Raw genomic sequence first — 21939 nt, forward strand, 5'->3', positions numbered from 1 at the left:
CCTGCACGGGTTGTCCTGAAAAAGTCTTTATATATATATAATCCCCGAGCTTAAAGGGGTGGATTGGTTGATCCAACCCTCTAGCCCTGGTCCCTAAAACAAATGTATGTACTTTATTTAATTGTTTCTGAAGTTCAGTTATATAAGCATATAAATATTCTGATCCTAACTGCGTTAGGTCCTCTCCACTAAATAGAAATTGCTATGGCCTTCCATATAAGATTTTGAAGGGACTCAAATTTCCTTTTATTCTAGGTTTAACTCTAATTCCAAGTAATGCTAAAGGGAGGGATTGAGGCCATGACAAATTAGCTTCTTATCCAATTTTAGCTATTTATTGTTTAATTAAATGGTTCATTTTTTCTACCTGTCCACTTGCCTGTGGTCTATAAGGAGTATGCAGTTGCCAATCTATCTTTAGAATCTTACTTATCTGGTCTACCACTTGTGCACAAAAATGTGAAACTCTATCAGAAGACATTGCTACTAGAATCCCAAAGCATGGTATTATTTCATTTAACAAGACTTTAACCACTTCTCTTGCTTTGGTTGTTCGACAGGGAAAGGCTTCAGGCCTTCCTGAAAACGTGTCAGTCAGAACCAGTAAATAATGATACCCCCCTTTTCTAGGGAGTTCTGAAAAATCAATTTGCCACTGTTGCCCCGAATAATTTCCTTTACCGATTATTCCAAATTTTATTCTATCCTTGGTATTGGGGTTATTGTGTAAGCAAATGCTACATTGTTGAGTTACTTGTTTTATCATATCGTCCCACTAATGTCTGACTCAGGCTCTTATGCAGTGTGCCAGCTCCCCAATGCGTTTTATTGTGTTCTGTAAGAACTATGGGCCATGTCAAACTAGAGGGTATTACTATGGGGTTATCTTTTAAATATACTCATCCATCTGGTTTCATTTTACCTTTCAAATCTTCAATTAATTTTAAGTCTTCTTTTGTATAATTTGGATATAGTTTGGATTTTACCGTCTGGTATCAAAGACAATGCCTTCACCTCAGTTATTTCAGCTGCCTGCTTAGCCTCTGCCAATCGATTTTCCAATTTCAAAATCGGTGTTCCCCTTTTGGTGTCCCTGACAATGCATGATAGCTACCTTTTCTGGTTGTTTTACAGCCTCTAACAATTTTAAAATTTCTTCAGCATACTTTGTGTTTTCACTGAGCGGTCAGCAATCCATGTTCTTTCCAAATTGCTCCATGAGCATGTACCACGCCGAATGTATATTTAGAATCTGTCCAAATATTTACCCTTTTTCCCGCTGCCAGTTCCAATGCTCTCGTGAGAGCAACTATCTCCGCCTTTTGAGCTGATGTTCCAGGGGGTAAAGGCTTAGACTCGATTACCTGCTGAGTAGTTGTTATAGCATATCCAGCTTTACGTTGTCTTTGCGTAACAAAACTGCTCCCATCCGTGAACCAAGTTTCTTCCGCGTCTTCCATGGGCTCCTCCTTAAGGTCTGGTCGGCTGGAATACACAGTCTCTAGAGTTTCTAAACAATCGTGAATCACAGCTTGTGCCGGAGCATCACTAAGAAAAGAGGCTAGATTCACAATATGAATTATCACAATTTCCACGTCGTCCTGTTCTACCAATATTGCTTGATATTTCAAAATCATCAATTCTTGTTTAAGTTGTTTAAAGACTTTTTGTGCTTCTCCAGTCCAGACTAACTTTGACTGGTTAATCTTTATCAATTCACATAGAGGCTTTACCAATAGTCCATAATTATAAATCCAAAGGCGACACCAACCTGTCATTCCTAAAAAGCTTTGTAGCTCCTTTACCATTTGAGGTTCTGGAGTCCGGCAAATGACTTCCTTATGTTCAGTTCCTAGTTCTCGTTGTCCTTCCGAAATGTCAAATCCCAGATAGGTCACACTTTGTTGAGCCAGCTGGACTTTCTGTCAAGAGACTTGATATCCATTTAAACCCAGAAAATTAAGACGACTTATAGTCCATTGAATACAACTCCCTTTAGTCTCGGTAGCTATTAAGAGATCATCTACATATTGTAACAAAGCACCTTCAGTGTCCGGAGGTATCCATGTTTCGAGTTCCCTTGCTAATTGGTTTCCAAAAATAGTGGGGCTATTCTTGAATCCTTGAGGTAGTAATGTCCACGTAAGCTGCGTCTTTCTGCCTGAATCGGGATTTTCCCATTCAAAGGCGAATAGGTTTTAGCTTTCTGTGGCTAAGCCTAGGCAGAAGAAGGCATCTTTTAAATCCAGTACGGTAAACCAGACTTGACTATTCTTTAATTTAGTCAGCAAAGTATAAGGGTTTGCCACTACTGGATGTATATCCTCAGTGATTTTATTTATGGCCCTCAAATCCTGAACTAGCCTATAGCTTTTTCATCTGCCTTTTTAATTGGCAATATGGGTGCATTGGATTCTGATTCGCATTCAATCAATAATCCATACTGTAAAAATTGATCAATTATCTCTTTAATTCCTTTCCTATCTTCTATCCTCAAAGGATATTACTTAACCTTAACGGGTTTCTCTCCTGGCTTTAATTTAATAATTATTAAGGTCACATTTTTAGCTCTTCCAGGGACTTTGGTAGCCCAAACTCCTGGACATACTTGATCTGTGATCTCTAAAGGTATTTCACTTTTAGGGTCAGTTTGTATTAGTGCCAAGCTTAACACATTTATTAGTTGTTCTTCTCCTGTTCTTAATTCCATTTTCCCTTTTTCAAAGACAATTTCTGCTCCTACTTGCTCTAATAAATCTCTACCTAAGAGTGCCCATGAGGAGCTAGGCATAGATAAAAATCTGTGTATGCCCCATTGTTTCCCTAATTTGTACTTCAAAGGTTCACAAAAATAAGCCTTTTCGGTTACACCTTGTCCTGGTTTCAGTTAGAACAGAGTTAATTTTCTTCCTAGTAGCTGGGAGAATGCTATGTTTTGGCTTAGGATGAGAAGAGTGCTGATAACACCCCGATGTTTCAATTGTTGCAGAGCAATGCTTATACCAAGCCAAGGACATCTCAGCTTCTTGCTCTGTCCTGCCAACAGGCAGGCTGGGGGTGCAGTAAGAGCTGGGAGGGGACAGACCCAGGACAGGTGACCCAAACTAGCCAAAGGGGTATTCCATAGCATCTGATGTCAGGCTAAACAATACATAGGGGTGGCTAGCCAGGGGGAGGGGGCCGGACTGCTCGGGGTTAGGCTGGGCATCGGTCAGCGGGTGGTGAGCAATTGCATTGTGCATCACTTGTTTGTACACATTATTAGTAGTGGTACTATTATCATCATTGTATTATTATTATTGTTATTGTTATTGTTATTGTTATTATTATTATTATTATTATTATTATTTTGTCTTATTAAACTGTCTTTATCTCAACTCACAGGCTTCACTTTCCATTTCTCTCCCCCGTCCCAGAGAGGGAGGGGGAGGGGGAGCGAACAGCTGCGTGGTGTTTAGCTGCCGGCCGGGTTAAACCATGACACACCTTTTACCCTAACATAATAATTCTGTGAAGGCATTAATGCTTGATTTAGAACTGAATACGTTGCCCCATAGCAATAAGAAATTTCACTTCCATTCCTCCCCTAGCTTCATTATAACCAGTGGAGGATCCGCTAGGGTAGATTCCCCAGGTCCCCGTTATTCCTGTTGAAATCAGGGGTTGATTACCCTAGGAAAAGGCTAGTCAATTTGTCCTCCAAAGCCAGGTCCAAACCGTTTTGTTTTATTTATTTATTTATTTATTTATTTTCATTACATTTCAGAGTTGGTCCAAAAATTCCATAGGGCTTTCTTTTAGACCTTGTTGGAAGCATATTCTCAATTCCCAATTCATCCAGGTTTTAGTATTTACTTAACCGTTCATGATTTTCAGGATGATTCGGGTCTTAGTGGGGGTCGGTCAGGGGAATGCAATTGTCCACAGTTCCCTGAATTGTCCATCAGCAATCTGAGCTCGCACATGAACTCAGGTTGTTTTAAGAGTGTACCTCTTTTCTGTTTCTGTGACAACTCTCTCGGACCGATCATGGTCCCTTTGCCCTAAAGGGCTAACACCCATGATTTTAAGATCTCTGCCTCGGGCAGAGGCAGAACTATTAACATTCCTACATCCTCTTTCCCTGCTCATTCAACTTCAAACACCTTTAACACTTTCAACAACCCTTTTAACACTTCCTTTATCTTTCTCCAGCCTGTACTTCTCTAATGCCAACATCAAAGGTTCAGTCAGGGGCCAACTTAATTCCCTACCTTTTCCCACCAAGATGCTGAAACATCAGTATACAACATTTCATCCTGTTCTGCTTCTCAAAAAACAACATTAACTGTAGCAAAATATTATAGTTTAAAGTTCCATTTAGGGGCCACTTTTCTCCACATTCCAGCTTATAAAGCGGCCACCACTGATTACGATATTTTATCAATGTTTTCCTGTTCACACTTCCACCGGCAGATCCTCCAATATCCTTCCAGTGACTTAAAACACATCCTAACACACTTTTCTTTAAAATTTCACTGCTTGTTTGCCCCCCCCAGTTTCCAGTTTACACTTTCAGAATACACATGTTACTTACAAAAGCGTATCACAAAACGTATCACTCACAAAAATACGGGCACGCAATATCTTTCAGTAGCGATGCCACAAAACTACTATTACCAGCAATATTGCCAAAATCGCAGTAACAATAACCAGAGTTAAATACCATACTCCATGAGTCAGAAAACCGAAATAGACAACACAATTCCAGATGGACCTTAAAGCGAGCTCCTTCCTTAAGGTCCCCAAACATGTACTTATGGTGCTAACCACAAAGTATATACCAAACACTGCCTCGCAGAAGATCACCTTCTGACTTACAGACAGTTCCAGATGACCGGTCTACCAGAAAACCAAACCAGAATAAAGAATATACTCACTTACAATGATGGGGTCCTTGTCTGCCTCCGCAGTGATCCGGTGAGTCGAGGAGTCCCTCCGGGAAATCCCGGGGGTACCCTAGGGAGTCCTGTTCCCAGCAGGTCCTGCAGTCCGGCAGAGAGGTTGTCCCATCTGGCTCGCCAAATTGATTCAAAGATCGAAGCCGAAATTCCTTTAAGTGGTATATTCTTTATTGCAGCGCTGGATGCACGGGGGATCTCTCCACCTATCGTGCATACCCAAAGCAGAAAGCAGTCTTGAATTTATACAATCAATCTATCAATATTCTACAAGCACCTATACATATGCATTACCTATCCCCGCCTTCCCTCGCTTCTCATGCTAATTAGCCTTTTGGCACCTTGCGCCTGCGCAGAGCCTTCCAAGAATTGTGGGCAGGGGTCTTTGGGACGTGGGCAGGGGTCTTTGGGAGGAAGACCCCGAGTCTTCCTCACAGTGTACTTTTCACCTTTGGTCAGGAATCGGCTGAATTGGCATGTTTCTTAATTGCAAGAGCTGGTTGTTGCCAATTCTCCCGTTTGTTGTATCTTTATAATGAATTCCAATGTCCAGTTTCGAGAGTTATAGTCCTTACATTCGTTTCTCTGTCCGCCTGCCGCTTCCTTATCATGAGTTCCAGTGTCTTGTTTTGAGATATACAGTCCTTGTCTGGGGATTGTCCTTGCCTCCCCAATACCTCCTTAATCAATCCCCCCTTTTCTTTTCCCATGCAAATTCTTTTGCATCAGATACTTTCTTTATTTACAGTAACACAACAAAGCAGGCATCTAAACAACATGCACACAAATATTCCTAACACTACTAATACGATTAGAGCAATGAATACTTGTTTCAACCATTGGAAATTGGGCAACCAGGAGGTTAACTTATTCCATAGTTCACTAAAACTCCATGAAAGATCATCTTTACTGATCTCATGTAGGATCCTGGTCTGCTTCCATATTTCTTCCAGGTCGGTAGAGATCCTTCCACTCTGATCTACATACATACAACAACTTGTGTTTATTACTGTACAGACTCCCCCTTGAGTGGCCAGTAACAAGTCTAGGGCCATCCGATTTTGGAATACTACCTGTGATAAACTAGATATCTCTTCTTGTTGAGCCTTTATAGCATCCAGAATTTTGTTTTCTAACTTCTCTATAATTGCAGAAATATTAACTATTGCCTTTTCCAATTCACTCACTCCTAACCATGGGACAAACCATCGCACAAAACTATGAAAAGGGGTGTGTCTCTCTACCAATGGATTGTTAATTTTTCATCTGATTCTCCGCATATGATTTCTCAAGTAACCTCAAGGCACTACATCATGTACTGTCATATTGGGGACTACCGCTCCAAGAGTGCAAGTTCCCTTCCAATTCTCAGGCAAGACCTTACGGGCTGTATCATTGCATAGCCAATACCACCCTTTTCCTTCTGGAACCGTCCAGCTGGTTGAATTTGCCCAGCCGCTAGTCGTACTAATATCAATTGTTCAATTACAAGATGTCTGATTTCCCACATAAGTAGTATCCGTATTCATACAATGCTGTTTTCCTATACCCTTAGGTGGGTTACACCTTTGTACACACACATAATAGGATTCTAACGGCAAGAAGCTACTCACTTCTAGTTCCAAAACTGCTTAATATTTTCGACCCCAAGATGTGTTTTCCCACAAATTAGTCCAAGATAAGTTTGCAGGCAAGGGAATCCCAATTAACGATACACCCTTATTCCCATGCTGTGGCAGATGGGTGCATACCCAACAGTTCGTCTTATTAGTTACTTGAGAAATTGTTTGTATTAAGGTCAGGTGTAAGTTCTCATCCCAAGTTGCCCACCCCAAATCCGAGAACCGCACCCCTGCAATCATTAGGATCTGGAAAACCGTAATTTTGTTGGTCCAATTGGAGTGGTGGTCCATATCCTCGCCGGGGCCTTCTTCACCCTTGAATTGTGGATCCAAGCTGCTTGCTTCTTAATCTTAATGGCGGTGTGTGTTGTCAGTAATACTTGGTGTGGTCCCATCCACTTTCCTTCCATTTTTCCTGCACGGGTTGTCCTGAAAAAGTCTTTATATATATATAATCCCCGAGCTTAAAGGGGTGGATTGGTTGATCCAACCCTCTAGCCCTGGTCCCTAAAACAAATGTATGTACTTTATTTAATTGTTTCTGAAGTTCAGTTATATAAGCATATAAATATTCTGATCCTAACTGCGTTAGGTCCTCTCCACTAAATAGAAATTGCTATGGCCTTCCATATAAGATTTTGAAGGGACTCAAATTTCCTTTTATTCTAGGTTTAACTCTAATTCCAAGTAATGCTAAAGGGAGGGATTGAGGCCATGACAAATTAGCTTCTTATCCAATTTTAGCTATTTATTGTTTAATTAAATGGTTCATTTTTTCTACCTGTCCACTTGCCTGTGGTCTATAAGGAGTATGCAGTTGCCAATCTATCTTTAGAATCTTACTTATCTGGTCTACCACTTGTGCACAAAAATGTGAAACTCTATCAGAAGACATTGCTACTAGAATCCCAAAGCATGGTATTATTTCATTTAACAAGACTTTAACCACTTCTCTTGCTTTGGTTGTTCGACAGGGAAAGGCTTCAGGCCTTCCTGAAAACGTGTCAGTCAGAACCAGTAAATAATGATACCCCCCTTTTCTAGGGAGTTCTGAAAAATCAATTTGCCACTGTTGCCCCGAATAATTTCCTTTACCGATTATTCCAAATTTTATTCTATCCTTGGTATTGGGGTTATTGTGTAAGCAAATGCTACATTGTTGAGTTACTTGTTTTATCATATCGTCCCACTAATGTCTGACTCAGGCTCTTATGCAGTGTGCCAGCTCCCCAATGCGTTTTATTGTGTTCTGTAAGAACTATGGGCCATGTCAAACTAGAGGGTATTACTATGGGGTTATCTTTTAAATATACTCATCCATCTGGTTTCATTTTACCTTTCAAATCTTCAATTAATTTTAAGTCTTCTTTTGTATAATTTGGATATAGTTTGGATTTTACCGTCTGGTATCAAAGACAATGCCTTCACCTCAGTTATTTCAGCTGCCTGCTTAGCCTCTGCCAATCGATTTTCCAATTTCAAAATCGGTGTTCCCCTTTTGGTGTCCCTGACAATGCATGATAGCTACCTTTTCTGGTTGTTTTACAGCCTCTAACAATTTTAAAATTTCTTCAGCATACTTTGTGTTTTCACTGAGCGGTCAGCAATCCATGTTCTTTCCAAATTGCTCCATGAGCATGTACCACGCCGAATGTATATTTAGAATCTGTCCAAATATTTACCCTTTTTCCCGCTGCCAGTTCCAATGCTCTCGTGAGAGCAACTATCTCCGCCTTTTGAGCTGATGTTCCAGGGGGTAAAGGCTTAGACTCGATTACCTGCTGAGTAGTTGTTATAGCATATCCAGCTTTACGTTGTCTTTGCGTAACAAAACTGCTCCCATCCGTGAACCAAGTTTCTTCCGCGTCTTCCATGGGCTCCTCCTTAAGGTCTGGTCGGCTGGAATACACAGTCTCTAGAGTTTCTAAACAATCGTGAATCACAGCTTGTGCCGGAGCATCACTAAGAAAAGAGGCTAGATTCACAATATGAATTATCACAATTTCCACGTCGTCCTGTTCTACCAATATTGCTTGATATTTCAAAATCATCAATTCTTGTTTAAGTTGTTTAAAGACTTTTTGTGCTTCTCCAGTCCATACTAACTTTGACTGGTTAATCTTTATCAATTCACATAGAGGCTTTACCAATAGTCCATAATTATAAATCCAAAGGCGACACCAACCTGTCATTCCTAAAAAGCTTTGTAGCTCCTTTACCATTTGAGGTTCTGGAGTCCGGCAAATGACTTCCTTATGTTCAGTTCCTAGTTCTCGTTGTCCTTCCGAAATGTCAAATCCCAGATAGGTCACACTTTGTTGAGCCAGCTGGACTTTCTGTCAAGAGACTTGATATCCATTTAAACCCAGAAAATTAAGACGACTTATAGTCCATTGAATACAACTCCCTTTAGTCTCGGTAGCTATTAAGAGATCATCTACATATTGTAACAAAGCACCTTCAGTGTCCGGAGGTATCCATGTTTCGAGTTCCCTTGCTAATTGGTTTCCAAAAATAGTGGGGCTATTCTTGAATCCTTGAGGTAGTAATGTCCACGTAAGCTGCGTCTTTCTGCCTGAATCGGGATTTTCCCATTCAAAGGCGAATAGGTTTTAGCTTTCTGTGGCTAAGCCTAGGCAGAAGAAGGCATCTTTTAAATCCAGTACGGTAAACCAGACTTGACTATTCTTTAATTTAGTCAGCAAAGTATAAGGGTTTGCCACTACTGGATGTATATCCTCAGTGATTTTATTTATGGCCCTCAAATCCTGAACTAGCCTATAGCTTTTTCATCTGCCTTTTTAATTGGCAATATGGGTGCATTGGATTCTGATTCGCATTCAATCAATAATCCATACTGTAAAAATTGATCAATTATCTCTTTAATTCCTTTCCTATCTTCTATCCTCAAAGGATATTACTTAACCTTAACGGGTTTCTCTCCTGGCTTTAATTTAATAATTATTAAGGTCACATTTTTAGCTCTTCCAGGGACTTCGGTAGCCCAAACTCCTGGACATACTTGATCTGTGATCTCTAAAGGTATTTCACTTTTAGGGTCAGTTTGTATTAGTGCCAAGCTTAACACATTTATTAGTTGTTCTTCTCCTGTTCTTAATTCCATTTTCCCTTTTTCAAAGACAATTTCTGCTCCTACTTGCTCTAATAAATCTCTACCTAAGAGTGCCCATGAGGAGCTAGGCATAGATAAAAATCTGTGTATGCCCCATTGTTTCCCTAATTTGTACTTCAAAGGTTCACAAAAATAAGCCTTTTCGGTTACACCTTGTCCTGGTTTCAGTTAGAACAGAGTTAATTTTCTTCCTAGTAGCTGGGAGAATGCTATGTTTTGGCTTAGGATGAGAAGAGTGCTGATAACACCCCGATGTTTCAATTGTTGCAGAGCAATGCTTATACCAAGCCAAGGACATCTCAGCTTCTTGCTCTGTCCTGCCAACAGGCAGGCTGGGGGTGCAGTAAGAGCTGGGAGGGGACAGACCCAGGACAGGTGACCCAAACTAGCCAAAGGGGTATTCCATAGCATCTGACGTCAGGCTAAACAATACATAGGGGTGGCTAGCCAGGGGGAGGGGGCCGGACTGCTCGGGGTTAGGCTGGGCATCGGTCAGCGGGTGGTGAGCAATTGCATTGTGCATCACTTGTTTGTACACATTATTAGTAGTGGTACTATTATCATCATTGTATTATTATTATTGTTACTATTATTATTATTATTAATTATTATTATTATTATTATTATTATTATTATTTTGTCTTATTAAACTGTCTTTATCTCAACTCACAGGCTTCACTTTCCATTTCTCTCCCCCGTCCCAGAGAGGGAGGGGGAGGGGGAGCGAACAGCTGCGTGGTGTTTAGCTGCCGGCCGGGTTAAACCATGACACACCTTTTACCCTAACATAATAATTCTGTGAAGGCATTAATGCTTGATTTAGAACTGAATACGTTGCCCCATAGCAATAAGAAATTTCACTTCCATTCCTCCCCTAGCTTCATTATAACCAGTGGAGGATCCGCTAGGGTAGATTCCCCAGGTCCCCGTTATTCCTGTTGAAATCAGGGGTTGATTACCCTAGGAAAAGGCTAGTCAATTTGTCCTCCAAAGCCAGGTCCAAACCGTTTTGTTTTATTTATTTATTTATTTATTTATTTATTTATTTATTTTCATTACATTTCAGAGTTGGTCCAAAAATTCCATAGGGCTTTCTTTTAGACCTTGTTGGAAGCATATTCTCAATTCCCAATTCATCCAGGTTTTAGTATTTACTTAACCGTTCATGATTTTCAGGATGATTCGGGTCTTAGTGGGGGTCGGTCAGGGGAATGCAATTGTCCACAGTTCCCTGAACGGTCCCATCAGCAATCTGAGCTCGCACATGAACTCAGGTTGTTTTAAGAGTGTACCTCTTTTCTGTTTCTGTGACAACTCTCTCGGACCGATCATGGTCCCTTTGCCCTAAAGGGCTAACACCCATGATTTTAAGATCTCTGCCTCGGGCAGAGGCAGAACTATTAACATTCCTACATCCTCTTTCCCTGCTCATTCAACTTCAAACACCTTTAACACTTTCAACAACCCTTTTAACACTTCCTTTATCTTTCTCCAGCCTGTACTTCTCTAATGCCAACATCAAAGGTTCAGTCAGGGGCCAACTTAATTCCCTACCTTTTCCCACCAAGATGCTGAAACATCAGTATACAACATTTCATCCTGTTCTGCTTCTCAAAAAACAACATTAACTGTAGCAAAATATTATAGTTTAAAGTTCCATTTAGGGGCCACTTTTCTCCACATTCCAGCTTATAAAGCGGCCACCACTGGTTACGATATTTTATCAATGTTTTCCTGTTCACACTTCCACCGGCAGATCCTCCAATATCCTTCCAGTGACTTAAAACACATCCTAACACACTTTTCTTTAAAATTTCACTGCTTGTTTGCCCCCCCAGTTTCCAGTTTACACTTTCAGAATACACATGTTACTTACAAAAGCGTATCACAAAACGTATCACTCACAAAAATACGGGCACGCAATATCTTTCAGTAGCGATGCCACAAAACTACTATTACCAGCAATATTGCCAAAATCACAGTAACAATAGTCAGAGTCAAATTCCACATGCGATAAGTCAGAAAACCGAACTGTGTAACACCGTAACGATATCTTTCTTATAACAATGCCACGAACCTACTATTACCACCAGGAAAATAGCCAAAATCGCAGTAACAATAACCAGAGTTAAATACCATACTCCATGAGTCAGAAAACCGAAATAGACAACACAATTCCAGATGGACCTTAAAGCGAGCTCTTTCCTTAAGGTCCCCAAACATGTACTTATGGTGCTAACTACAAAGTATATACCAAACACTGCCTCGCAGAAGATCACCTTCTGACTTACAGACAGTTCCAGATGACCGGTCTACCAGAAAACCAAACCAGAATAGAGAATATACTCACTTACAATGATGGGGTCCTTGTCTGCCTCCGCAGTGATCCGGTGAGTCGAGGAGTCCCTCCGGGAAATCCCGGGGGTACCCTAGGGAGTCCTGTTCCCAGCAGGTCCTGCAGTCCGGCAGAGAGGTTGTCCCATCTGGCTCGCCAAATTGATTCAAAGATCGAAGCCGAAATTCCTTTAAGTGGTATATTCTTTATTGCAGCGCTGGATGCACAGGGGATCTCTCCACCTATCGTGCATACCCAAAGCAGAAAGCAGTCTTGAATTTATACAATCAATCTATCAATATTCTACAAGCACCTATACATATGCATTACCTATCCCCGCCTTCCCTCGCTTCTCATGCTAATTAGCCTTTTGGCACCTTGCGCCTGCGCAGAGCCTTCCAAGAATTGTGGGCAGGGGTCTTTGGGACGTGGGCAGGGGTCTTTGGGAGGAAGACCCCGAGTCTTCCTCACAGTGTACTTTTCACCTTTGGTCTGGAATCTGCTGAATTGGCATGTTTCTTAATTGCAAGAGCTGGTTGTTGCCAATTCTCCCGTTTGTTGTATCTTTATAATGAATTCCAATGTCCAGTTTCAAGAGTTATAGTCCTTACATTCGTTTCTCTGTCCGCCTGCCGCTTCCTTATCATGAGTTCCAGTGTCTTGTTTCGAGATATACAGTCCTTGTCTGGGGATTGTCCTTGCCTCCCCAATACCTCCTTAATCAGCCTGCACACAATTATCTGAGAATGAAAGCTGCTTTCCAGTAATTCAGAAAGCCAAGTTACGTCTCAGCCTTGAGCATCTCGGGCTTTTGGGCCTGTCTGTAACATTTGGCACCAGCACTAATACTTTTTTTGGCATATGTTTAGCGTTTGGGGCCTGTGTCTGGGATTTGGGCCCTGTCTCGAACCACTGGGGCTTTGTCCTGGGTTTTGGAGCCTGCCTCTTGATTCAAAGATCGAAGCCGAAATTCCTTTAAGTGGTATATTCTTTATTGCAGCGCTGGATGCACGGGGGATCTCTCCACCTATCGTGCATACCTAAAGCGGAAAGCAGTCTTGAATTTATACAATCAATCTATCAATATTCTACAAGCACCTATACATATGCATTACCTATCCCCGCCTTCCCTCGCTTCTTATGCTAATTAGCCTTTTGGCACCTTGCGCCTGCGTAGAGCCTTCCAAGAATTGTGGGCAGGGGTCTTTGGGACGTGGGCAGGGGTCTTTGGGAGGAAGACCCCGAGTCTTCCTCACAGTGTACTTTTCACCTTTGGTCAGGAATCTGCTGAATTGGCATGTTTCTTAATTGCGAGAGCTGGTTGTTGCCAATTCTTCCGTTTGTTGTATCTTTATAATGAATTCCAATGTCCAGTTTTGAGATTTATAGTCCTTACGTTTGTTTCTCTGTCCGTCTGCCGCTTCCTTATCATGAGTTCCAGTGTCTTGTTTCGAGATATACAGTCCATGTCTGGGGATTGTCCTTGCCTCCCCAATACCTCCCCAATACCTCCTTAATCAATCCCCCCTTTTCTTTTCCCATGCAAATTCTTTTGCATCAGATACTTTCATTATTTACAGTAACACAACAAAGCAGGCATCTAAACAACATGCACACAAATATTCCTAATACTACTAATGCGATTAGAGCAATGAACACTTGTTTCAACCATTGAAAATTGGGCAACCAGGAGGTTAACTTATTCCATATTTCACTAAAACTCCACGAAAGATCATCTTTACTGATATCATGTAGGACCCTTGTCTGCTTCCATATTTCTTCCAGGTCAGTAGAGATCCTTCCACTCTGATCTACATACACACAACAACTTGTGTTTATTACTGTACAGACTCCCCCTTGAGCGGCCAGTAACAAGTCTAGGGCCATCCGATTTTGTAATACTACCTGTGATAAACTAGATATCTCTTCTTGTTGAGCCTTTATAGTATCCAGAGTTTTGTTTTCTAACTTCTCTATAATTGCAGAAATATTAACTATTGCCTTTTCCAATTCACTCACTCCTAACCATGGGATAAACCATCAAACAAAACTATGAAAAGCGGTGTGTCTCTCTATCAATGGATTGTTAATTTTTTGTCTGATTCTCCGCATATGATTTCTCAAGTAACCTCGAGGCACTACATCATGTACTGTCATATTGGGGACTACCGCTCCAAGAGTGCAAGTTCCCTTCCAATTCTCAGGCAAGACCTTACGGGCTGTATCATTGCATAGCCAATACCACCCTTTTCCTTCTGGAACCGTCCAGCTGGTTGAATTTGCCCAGCCGCTAGTCGTACTAATATCAATTGTTCAATTACAAGATGTCTGATTTCCCACATAAGTAGTATCCGTATTTATACAATGCTGTTTTCCTATACCCTTAGGCGAGTTACACCTTTGTACACATACATAATAGGATTCTAACGGCATGAAGCTACTCACTTCTAGTTCCAAAACTTCTTAATATTTTCAACCCCAAGATGTGTTTTCCCACAAATTAGTCCAAGATAAGTTTGCAGGTAACGGAATCCCGATTAACGATACACCCTTATTCCCATGCTGTGGCAGATGGGTGCATACCCAACAGTTCGTCTTATTAGTTACTTGAGAAATTGTTTGTATTAAGGTCAGGTGTAAGTTCTCATCCCAAGTTGCCCACCCCGAATCCGAGAACCGCACCCCTGCAATCATTAGGATCTGGAAAACCGTAATTTTGTTGGTCCAATTGGAGTGGTGGTCTATATTCTCGCCAGGACCTTCTTCACCCTTGAATTGTGGATCCAAGCTGCTTGCTTCTTAATCTTAATGGCGGTGTGTGTTGTCAGTAATACTTGGTATGCTCCCATCCACTTTCCTTCCATTTTTCCTGTAGGGGTTGTCCTGAAAAAGTCTTTATATATATATATATAATTCCCGAGCTTAAAGGGGTGGATTGGTTGATCCAACCCTCTAGCCCTGGTCCCTAAAACAAATTTATGTACTTTATTTAATTGTTTCTGAAGTTCAGTTATATAAGCATATAAATATTCTGATCCTAACTGCGTTAGGTCCTCTCCACTAAATAGAAATTGCTATGGCCTTCCATATAAGATTTTGAAGGGACTCAAATTCCCTTTAATTCTAGGTTTAACTCTAATTCCAAGTAATGCTAAAGGGAGGGATTGAGGCCATGACAAATTAGCTTCTTATCCAATTTTAGCTATTTATTGTTTAATTAAATGGTTCATTTTTTCTACCTGTCCATTTGCCTGTGGTCTATAAGGGGTATGCAGTTGCCAATCTATCTTTAGAATCTTACTTATCTGGTCTACCACTTGTGCACAAAAATGTGAACCTCTATCAGAAGACATTGCTACTAGAATCCCAAAGCATGGTATTATTTCATTTAACAAGACTTTAACCACTTCTCTTGCTTTGGTTGTTCGACAGGGAAAGGCTTCAGGCCTTCCTGAAAACGTGTCAGTCAGAACCAGTAATAATGATACCCCCCTTTTCTAGGGAGTTCTGAAAAATCAATTTGCCACTGTTGCCCCGAATAATTTCCTTTACCGATTATTCCAAATTTTATTCTATTCTTGGTATTGGGGTTATTGTGTAAGCAAATGCTACATTGTTGAGTTACTTGTTTTATCATATCGTCCCACTAATGTCTGACTCAGGCTCTTATGCAGTGTGCCAGCTCCCCAGTGCGTTTTATTGTGTTCTGTAAGAACTATGGGCCATGTCAAACTAGAGGCTATTACTATGTGGTTATCTTTTAAATATACTCATCCATCTGGCTTCATTTTACCTTTCAAATCTTCAATTAATTTTAAGTCTTCTTTTGTATAATTTGGATATAGTTTGGATTTTACCGTCTGGTATCAAAGACAATGCCTTCACCTCAGTTATTTCAGCTGCCTGCTTAGCCTCTGCCAATCGATTTCCAATTTCAAAATCGGTGTTCCCCTTTTGGTGTCCCTGACAATGCATGATAGCTACCTTTTCTGGTTGTTTTACAGCCTCTAACAATTTTAAAATTTCTTCAGCATACTTTGTGTTTTCACTGAGCGGTCAGCAATCCATGTTCTTTCCAAATTGCTCCATGAGCATGTACCACGCCGAATGTATATTTAGAATCTGTCCAAATATTTACCCTTTTTCCCGCTGCCAGTTCCAATGCTCTCGTGAGAGCAACTATCTCCGCCTTTTGAGCTGATGTTCCAGGGGGTAAAGGCTTAGACTCGATTACCTGCTGAGTAGTTGTTATAGCATATCCAGCTTTACGTTGTCTTTGCATAACAAAACTGCTCCCATCCGTGAACCAAGTTTCTTCCGCATCTTCCATGGGCTCCTCCTTAAGGTCTGGTCAGCTGGAATACACAGTCTCCATAGTTTCTAAACAATCGTGAATCACAGGCTGTGCCGGAGCATCACTAAGAAAAGAGGCTAGATTCACAATATTAGTTATCACAATTTCCACGTTGTCCTGTTCTACCAATATTGCTTGATATTTCAAAATCATCAATTCTTGTTTAAGTTGTTTAAAGACTTTTTGTGCTTCTCCAGTCCAGACTAACTTTGACTGGTTAATCTTTATCAATTCACATAGAGGCTTTACCAATAGTCCATAATTATAAATCCAAAGGCGACACCAACCTGTCATTCATAAAAATGTTTGTAGCTCCTTTACCATTTGAGGTTCTGGAGTCCGGCAAATGACTTCCTTATGTTCAGTTCCTAGTTCTCGTTGTCCTTCCGAAATTTCAAATCCCAGATAGGTCACACTTTGTTGAGCCAGCTGGACTTTCTGTCAAGAGACTTGATATCCATTTAAACCCAGAAAATTAAGACGACTTATAGTCCATTGAATACAACTCCCTTTAGTCTCAGTAGATATTAAGAGATCATGTACATATTGTAACAAAGCACCTTCAGTGTCCGGAGGCATCCATGTTTCGAGTTTCCTTGCTAATTGGTTTCCAAAAATAGTGGGGCTATTCTTGAATCCTTGAGGTAGTAATGTCTACGTAAGCTGCGTCTTTCTGCCTGAATCGGGATTTTCCCATTCAAAGGCGAATAGGTTTTGGCTTTCTGTGGCTAAGCCTAGGCAGAAGAAGGCGTCTTTTAAATCCAGTACGGTAAACCAGACTTGACTATTCTTTAATTTAGTCAGCAAAGTATAAGGGTTTGCCATTACTGGATGTATATCCTCAGTGATTTTATTTATGGCCCTCAAATCCTGAACTAGCCTATAGCTTTTTCATCTGCCTTTTTAATTGGCGATATGGGTGTATTGTATTCTGATTCGCATTCAATCAATAATCCATACTGTAAAAATTTATTATCTCTTTAATTCCTTTCCTATCTTCTATCCTCAAAGGATATTACTTAACCTTAACGGGTTTCTCTCCTGGCTTTAATTTAATAATTATTAAGGTCACATTTTTACCTCTTTCAGGGGTTTCAGTAGCCCAAACTCCTGGACATACTTGATCTGTGATCTCTAAAGGTATTTCACTTTTAGGGCCAGTTTGTATTAGTGCCAAGCTTAACACATTTGTTAGTTGTTCTTCTCCTATACTTAATTCCATTTTCCCTTTTTCAAAGACAATTTCTGCTCCTACTTGCTCTAATAAATCTCTACCTAAGAGTGCCCATGAGGAGCTAGGCATAGATAAAAATCTGTGTATGCCCCATTGTTTCCCTAACTTGTACTTCAAAGGTTCACAAAAATAAGCCTTTTCGGTTACACCTTGTCCTGGTTTCAGTTAGAACAGAGTTAATTTTCTTCCTAGTAGCTGGTGGAATGCTGTGTTTTGGCTTAGGATGAGAAGAGTGCTGATAACACCCTGATGTTTTAATTGTTAAAGAGCAGTGCCCATACCAAGCCAAGGACACCTCAGCCCCCCCCCCGCCCCGTCCTGCCAACAGGCAGGCTGGGGGCGCAGCAAGAGCCGGGAGGGGACAGACCCAGGACAGGCGACCCAAACCAGCCAGAGGGGCATTCCATACCATCCGACGCCAGGCCAAACAATACATAGGGGTGGCTAGCCGGGGGGAGGGGGCCGGACCGCTCGGGGCCAGGCCGGGCATCGGTCAGCGGGCGGCGAGCAACCGCACCGTGCATCACTTGTTTGTACACATTATTAGTAGTGGTACTATTATCATCATTGTATTATTATTATTTTTTTTTTTTTTTTTGTCTTATTAAACTGTCTTTATCTCAACTCACGGGCTTCACTTTCCATTTCTCTCCCCCGTCCCAGAGAGGGAGGGGGAGGGTGAGTGAACAGCTGCGTGGTGTTTAGCTGCCGGCCGGGTTAAACCACAGCACACCTTTTACCCTAACATAATAATTCTGTGAAGGCATTAATGCTTGATTTAGAATTGAATACGTTGCCCCATATCAATAAGAAATTTCACTTCCATTCCTCCGCTAGCTTCATTATAACCAGTGGAGGATCCGCTAGGGTAGATTCCCCAGGTCCCCGTTATTCCTGTTGAAATCAGGGGTCGATTACCCTAGGAAAAGGCTAGTCAATTTGTCCTCCGAAGCCAGGTCCAAACCGTTTTGTTTTATTTATTTATTTATTTATTTATTTTCATTACATTTCAGAGTTGGTCCAAAAATTCCATAGGGGTTTCTTTTAGACCTTGTTGGAATCATATTCTCAATTCCCAATTCATCCAGGTTTTAGTATTTACTTAACCGTTCATGATTTTCAGGATGATTCGGGTCTTAGTGGGGGTCGGTCAGGGGAATGCAATTGTCCACAGTTCCCTGAGCGGTCCCATCGGCAATCTGAGCTCGCACATGAACTCAGGTTGTTTTAAGAGTTAACTGGTTTTCTGTTTCTGTGACAACTCTCTCGGACCCATCATGGTCCCTTTGCCCTAAAGGGCTAACACCCGTGATTTTAAGATCTCTGCCTCGGGCAGAGGCAGAACTATTATCATTCCTACATCCTCTTTCCCTGCTCATTCAACTTCAAACACCTTTAACACTTTCAACAACCCTTTTAACACTTCCTTTATCTTTCTCCAGCCTGTACTTCTCTAATGCCATCATCAAAGGCTCAGTCAGGGGCCAACTTAATTCTGTACCTTTTCCCACCAAGATGCTGAAACATCAGTATACAACATTTCATCCTGTTCTGCTTCTCAAAAAACAACATTAACTGTAGCAAAATATTATAGTTTAAAGTTCCATTTAGGGGCCACTTTTCTCCACATTCCAGCTTATAAAGCGGCCACCACTGATTACGATATTTTATCAATGTTTTCCTGTTCACACTTCCACCGGCAGATCCTCCAATATCCTTCCAGTGACTTAAAACACATCCTAACACACTTTTCTTTAAAATTTCACTGCTTGTTTGCCCCCCCATTTTCCAGTTTACACTTTCAGAATACACATGTTACTTACAAAAGCGTATCACAAAACGTATCACTCACAAAAATACGGGCACGCAATATCTTTCAGTAGAGATGTCACAAAACTACTATTACCAGCAATATTGCCAAAATCACAATAACAATAGTCAGAGTCAAATTCCACATGCGATAAGTCAGAAAACCAAACTGTGTAACACCGTAACGATATCTTTCTTACAACAATGCCACGAACCTACTATTACCACCAGGAAAATAGCCAAAATCGCAGTAACAATAACCAGAGTTAAATACCATACTCCATGAGTCAGAAAACCTTAATAGACAACACAATTCCAGATGGACCTTAAAGCGAGCTCTTTCCTTAAGGTCCCCAAATATACTTATGGTGCTTACCACAAAGTATATACCAAACACTGCCTCGCAGAAGATCACCTTCTGACTTACAGACAGTTCCAGATACAGATGGACCCCAAGGTCCCCAGATATACTTGTGGTACTAACCACAAAGTATATACCAAATACTGTCCTGCAGAAGTCACCTTCCGACTTACTGGACAGTCCCAGATGACCGGCCTACCAGAAAACCAAACCAGAATAAAGAATATACTCACTTACAATGATGGGGTCCTTGTCTGCCTCCGCAGTGATCCGGTGAGTCGAGGAGTCCCTCCGGGAAATCCCGGGGGTACCCTAGGGAGTCCTGTCCCCAGCGGGTCCTGCGGTCCGGCAGAGAGGTCGTCCCATCTGGGGTGCCAGATTGATTCAAAGATCGAAGCCGAAATTCCTTTAAGTGGTATATTCTTTATTGCAGCGCTGGATGCACGGGGGATCTCTCCACCTATCGTGCATACCCAAAGCAGAAAGCAGTCTTGAATTTATACAATCAATCTATCAATATTCTACAAGCACCTATACATATGCATTACCTATCCCCGCCTTCCCTCGCTTCTTATGCTAATTAGCCTTTTGGCACCTTGCGCCTGCGTAGAGCCTTCCAAGAATTGTGGGCAGGGGTCTTTGGGACGTGGGCAGGGGTCTTTGGGAGGAAGACCCCGAGTCTTCCTCACAGTGTACTTTTCACCTTTGGTCAGGAATCTGCTGAATTGGCATGTTTCTTAATTGCGAGAGCTGGTTGTTGCCAATTCTTCCGTTTGTTGTATCTTTATAATGAATTCCAATGTCCAGTTTTGAGATTTATAGTCCTTACGTTTGTTTCTCTGTCCGTCTGCCGCTTCCTTATCATGAGTTTCAGTGTCTTGTTTCGAGATATACAGTCCATGTCTGGGGATTGTCCTTGCCTCCCCAATGCCTCCCCAATACCTCCTTAATCACTCTAGAGTTCAGGGCCTGTGATTAGGCTTTTGGGGTCTGTGTCTGGGGGCCGGTATCTGGGGGCAAGGGGGGAGCTGCTTGTAGACCCTAGGGGCCAGCATTGAGGGGGTTGGGAGCTGACTCTACACCTTTGGGGCCTCCCTCGGGGTGGGGGGGGGGGAGGGTTGGGAGCTGCTTGTATAGGGTAGGGGGCCTGCCTGGCAGGGGTTGGGAGCTGCTTGTAGAATTTGGGTCGCTGTGTCTGGGGGGGCGGTTGGGGCCTGTGTCTCAGGGGTGTTGGGAACTGGTTGTACACCTTTGGGTCCTGTCTCTGGGGGGGGAGCTACTTGTACCCTTACCATAAGCCGTACTCTAACACATACTTCTACCAGTACCCTTACCCTTACCGTAACCCTTACCTTTACCCTTACTCTTACCCTTACCAAAGCATTACCCTTACCCTTAACGTAAGCCTAAACCTTAACCTTATCCTTACACTTACACTTACCGTAACCCTTACCCTTTCTGCTACACTTACCCTTAGCCTAAATCTAAACCTTACACTTACCCTAACCCTAACACTTACCCTTACCATTACCCATATACTTACTCTTACCCTAACCCTAAATCTTACCCAAACACTTACCCTGACCCTTACATTAACCCTAAACCGTACCCTAAAACTTACACTTACTCTTAACCTTAACCTTACGCTTAACCTTAACCTACTACTTACCCTTTCTTATCCGTCACCATACACCTAAAATTAACCCTAACCATTACCCTAACACTTACCCTTACCCTAACCCAAACCCTAATCCTAACTCTAAACCTTACCCTGACTTGTACACTTATCCTTATCCTTACACTTACCCTAACACTTACCCTTACACTTATCCTTATACATATAACTTACCCTTACCCTAAACCTTAACCTTAACCTAACTCTAACCCTAAACCTTACCTTAACCCTTACCCTGACCCTTACATTAACCCTTACCCTTACCCTAAAACTTACACTTACTCTTAACCTTAACCTTACCCTTAACCTTAACCTAATACTTACCCTTCCGTTTCCCTCACCCTAACCCTAAAATTAACCCTAACCATTACCCTAACACCTACCCTTACCCTAACCCTTACTCTAACCCTTACAATGACCCGTACCCTTACACATACACTTACACTTACTCTTACCCTAAACCTTACCCTTACCAT

The 21939-nt window shown here is 41.6% G+C and overlaps 1 long non-coding RNA gene across 1 annotated transcript in view; it reads left to right on the forward strand.

Annotated features, from left to right (window-relative positions):
• LOC311439244 overlaps positions 1-21939 on the forward strand; it is a 223637-nt gene that overhangs the window by 181803 nt on the left and 19895 nt on the right. The window lies entirely within an intron of this gene.

Source organism: Aythya ferina (assembly GCF_964211825.1).
Source record: "Aythya ferina genome assembly, chromosome: 6".
Taxonomy (NCBI): Eukaryota; Metazoa; Chordata; class Aves; order Anseriformes; family Anatidae; genus Aythya; species Aythya ferina.